Source organism: Rhagoletis pomonella, unplaced genomic scaffold (assembly GCF_013731165.1).
Source record: "Rhagoletis pomonella isolate Grant_MI unplaced genomic scaffold, Rhpom_1.0 Rhpom_scaffold_00006, whole genome shotgun sequence".
Taxonomy (NCBI): Eukaryota; Metazoa; Arthropoda; class Insecta; order Diptera; family Tephritidae; genus Rhagoletis; species Rhagoletis pomonella.
The window spans coordinates 61,551,538-61,556,602 of record NW_023458560.1 but is presented as its reverse complement, the minus strand read 5'-3'; positions in this window follow the sequence as shown (position 1 = coordinate 61,556,602).

The window sequence follows — 5,065 nt, the reverse complement described above, 5'->3', positions numbered from 1 at the left end:
TTGAAGAGGGTTTCCAACTGTTTGAAAATATTTTTCAAGGGTTTTCATTTGTTTGAAAAGTCGAATTTAGTTAACTTATACACAAGTGATATAAAATATTAAAACATGGATGTGAAACAAAAGATGGTTAAGAAATCTTAAGTATGAACACTAAAAATATTTTGGAGGTGTTTGAGTAGGGTTGCCAAATGTTTAAAAACTTAAATTCAAATTATTCTATAAGTTAACTGAATCATTAAAGTATGGGTATCAATAGAAATGGGTTTGAAAGGCTCTATTTTTAAAGTATATTTAGCGGGGTTGTCATAGGTTTAAAAAATCAAATTCCACTTAATTCATGAGAAATTTGAAAATGTTTCGCAATATCAGAGGAAGGAAAGTTTAAGGGTTTCAGCTGGAAAATACTTTTTAAAAGGGTTGCACCTGTTTCAGAAGTCGAATTTAATTAACTTATACACAAGTTATATTAAATATAAAAATACTGGTGTTAAACAAAAGAGTGGTAAGAAATATTTAGTCTGAACATTTGGAATGTTTCATTCTAAAATTAAACTTTAATTTAGGCTAATAGGTACTTGAAATACTACATATTGCAATATGGGTGTCACCCGAAAAAGATTAAAAGGATTTTAGTTTGAAAATATTTTGAATGGTGCCACCTGTTGATAAAGACTGTTAAGAAATGTTTAGCTTGGACATTTAGGGGTCTCAAGGGGGTTGCCATGTTTTTAAAAAGTTTAATTCGAATGATTTAATAAGTTAAATGAATTGTTAAAAGACGGTTATCAATCCAAATGGGTTTGAAAGGGCTTTATTTCTGACCTTTATTTAAGAGGATTGCAATGTGTTTAAAAATCAAATTCAACTTAACTCATCAATTAACTGAAATATGTATCACAAAATTTAAAAATACTTTTGAACAGAACTTCCAACTGTTCTAAAAGTAGAATTTAGATAACTTATACACAATTTTTATATAAAATATGAGTGTTAGTCGAAAGAGATTTATGAAAGCTTATCTATGAAAATATCTTCGATTAGTCTTGCCACCTTTTCGAAAAGTCATTCAATGCAACTAAGTATATATGTATATTATTTGGGAAGGCGTTTTTTGCGAAGGTCATTAGATTAGCACCGTTCTTTCGTCAGATTATAGACCTTAGCCTGTAGATGTGAGTTTTATTTTTTGAATTTAGAACATTTTTTTATCGTTACAGGTTGATTTGTAATCGAATCGCTTATAACTCTTACTAACACTTGGAAATTTTTAAGGTTGGTGAAATTAAATTTTGGGCATTTTAACGTCATGCAGGTTTATTAGTAAAAATATGTTTTCTTAGTCCAAAACAGTGGTGCACACGTAGCCAAATGGAGACGCTTATGACAGCTTATCTATGAAAATATCTTCCATTAGTCTTGCCACCTTTTCGAAAAGTCATTCAATGCAACTAAGTATATATGTATATTATTTGGGAAGGCGTTTTTTGCGAAGGTCATTAGATTACCACCGTTCTTTCGTCAGATTATAGACCTTAGCCTGTAGATGTGAGTTTTATTTTTTGAATTTAGAACATTTTTTTATCGTTACAGGTTGATTTGTAATCGAATCGCTTATAACTCTTACTAACATTTGGAAATTTTTAAGGTTGGTGAAATTAAATTTTGGGCGTTTTAACGTCATGCAGGTTCATTAGTAAAAATATGTTTTCTTAGTCCAAAACAGTGGTGCACACGTAGCCAAATGGAGACGCTCGGCTCTTACGGATAAAGGCGCTAGCAGTCACCGACGTGTACGTATGCCGTTTCTGTTTGACGTAGGAATATACAAAAATTACTGTTGATAGAGAGAGAGGGAAGCAGTATACGTCGTGCGTAACCGTCGCACGTACACGATGGTGAGTTTTCATTTACATGGTGCTCTCGTAAGTTTGATCGTGTCAGCTGACACGATAACGCAAGGTTCATAGAATACAAGGTTACGACATGGTGCCATGGTTGCCACTCGCCAACATTTTTTTCTACCAAAATCTCTTAAGAAAAGTTACCAAATCTTCACTACCAAAATCTTCACTTCTTCACTGAGAAAAAAATATACTACATATATATCATAACAATTATGTGTATACTTACAGCCCAATTCTGTGCACTTAATAAATTCAATATTTTTATAATTTGTAAATTTTTGGTTATTTATCAAGAACTCCCAGTTATAGTACAGAATTTTAAATCTATTTTCTTGATGAATTATCAAGATTGAAAATGCTATTGACAATTATAATAATTTTTTTATTAGAAAATATTTTTGTATCAATTAATTACTGCATGTGCCGTTATTCACATTTTCGTTGTTGGTGCTCCGACTGGGTAGGAATATGTTGTAATGTGGAACGATTTTCCATCATCCCTTGTCAAATTTGGTTTGAAGACAAGGATTCGGCGTTGTGCCATTTTCAGTGTAATTTTTCGTTCGGAATGTGCCGATACTTGGACCTGCGACTCACGGAATAATAGCAGCGGCACACAAAAAAAAGTGGCGGGGGCTTTTACCGTCCGTTTGACTCGATGATTCGATTTTTCATAATTTACTGTACGTCGAAATAAATGTCGGTAGGTGTCGAAATACATGTCGGTAAGTGGGTCTGGTAAAAAGCAAGCGACATTTTTTTTTGCCGGAATAATCAAAACGATTTATGGACCTTGCCAAAAATTGCCAGAAAAATTCGAAAGTTGTTTTAGAAGTGCAGCCCTTGGTGCTGCCACTGTAATTCACATATTTCCAGTATTCGAATATGAGATGACTCTAATTTAATCGAAGTAATGTTATTGAGCTTTGTACTACGATTTGTTTGTTAGGAAAAATGGAAAAAACAATGCTTAAGCGGTAGAAGTTATAGCAACTATTTCGGAGATCACCACATCTCCTCATCAGACTTCTGCACACACCGTAAGCTTTTGTTGCTAATCCATTTCCTTATTCAACCTACTACTATCAAGTGCAGCTGATTCACCGCTATTAAGAAGTCGAAGTAATTTTGTAGAAGTGTCAGTAGTGCTGCCACTGAAATTCGAAGGGTTTTTATAATTACGCACATTCAAAACATAATTCATTTCTTTCTAGTAATGCAAATAGATGTTTAGTTGCAAAAGTTACCAAAATGAAGTAAAAGTTACCAAGTTTCCAAACCATTTAAAAGTTACCAATTTTGGTAGAACGTTACCAATTGTGGCAACCATGCATGGTGCTGTCAAAAATTTGTTTTCCTCCAATGGCGTAGTTGCGAAGTGGATTCTGATTGGCTGAAATATTTTACGACGAAGGAGAGTACACAAAACGCAGAAAATATAGTTGCCGCATAGCATATTTTAGGAATCCTAATCAAATGGGCATTTTTGATATAAAATCGTTGCAAAGCTTAGTACGTTAACGTCGGTGACTGCTACCGCCTTAAGTCGTGTGTACGAAGCTACCGAACTTTTGTAACGCTAGCAGCCAGCCAGTTTGCGTTTGCACTTCATTCAGTAAGCAGCTCATGTGCGGGTTATTTTCTAGAGCAGGCTTTCACAGAGTGGGTGACGCGGCGTATGCCTGGGGTGCCGCTAGTGGCTAGAGTATAAAGGGTGAACACACCAAAACTGCGACACTTTGGGAAGCTTATAACTTACCCAAAACGAATTCAATATTTTGAAATTCAAATACCATAAGTTGACCATGACCTTAGTTGAACGTAGAAGAAATTTCATTTGAATTTGATTCCTAGTTGAGTTAAAAATGGCAACCCAGCTAGAAACGAAACAAACCATTTTGCACGAGTTCGGCCTTAAGTACACGTAAAATTGCTAAAAAATTAAAGAGTGCACTATTCGACAGTTTGCAGGGTTTTAATCGGTACAAATAAGGCCTGACAGTTACGAGAAAACCAGGGAGCGGGGGTTAGCATGGTCAAAGTGATAAAAACAGTGGTCGGAAGGTCCTCAGTGCGTTTTCGCGAGATCCGAAGATTTTGTCGCGTTAAAGTGTGTTTGCATTGTTCAACTTTGCGTTCAACTCGGCGCAGGGTTGCACGAAAAATAAGTTGAATGGCTAAAAATATCAAAATATGAAAAAATATCAAAATATTCGCCATAAAAAGGTGTTTGCATTGTTCAACTTTGCATTCAACTTTTGGTTGAATGGCCTTTCAACTAATCGCTGTCAACAAAGTTGGTCGCCAGCCAACATTTAGCCATTCAACTTTTTTTTCGTGCAACCCTGCGTTGAGTTGAACGCAATTGTTGAAAGCAAAGTTGAATAATGCAAACACTGCTTAACGCCTACTCAAAATACTTACCTACCTCTATGTACCGAATACTTATTTTACTTATCTCATAAGAGCTTTCGACATACTCACCATATTGTCATTCTTACTTATCCCAATAAAGTTAGTTGCACCTTGAACCTCGTCCACAGTATACCAGTAGAAAAGGTTTTTGTTGTTGTGGCTGTTAATTTGGTCCCCATAAAGGACTTGAGGGTTGCGAGCAACCGTTTTGCCGTATTCAGGGTGCTGTGCAGCAAAATAATGTGGTGAAAAATTTTAACATCGGTTAAATGGCGAGAGCAATATTGGTATGTGCTTTATAAGTAAAAATGAACGTAATAAAATATTTTATACTTCAATGCAAGTAACTAGCGCTATTTTTACAATTCGAAGTGATCTTAAAAATATTTGTAATTAAATATGTACTTTATGCGTTCAATGGAAACTATGTTATATGCAAAAATATATTCCGATTTTTTTCAAATACCTGGTGTAAAATGTTTTATATATCGGTAATTTTAATAACAATAGTTATTACTTTCATCTACATTGCTTTTAATGTATGTTTTGACGAGTAGTTGCAGTTTTCTTCAACTGTCTCTGGCAGACTATGCACTGTAAAACTAAATAATTTCACAATTTCTACCCTACTATTGGTTTATATTTTAATACAAAGTAATCAATTACTGAAAAATATATATACTGCGATCAAACTATAGTACTGAATGCTTGTCAAACAGTTAATTAAATCAAATGGACACACTCGG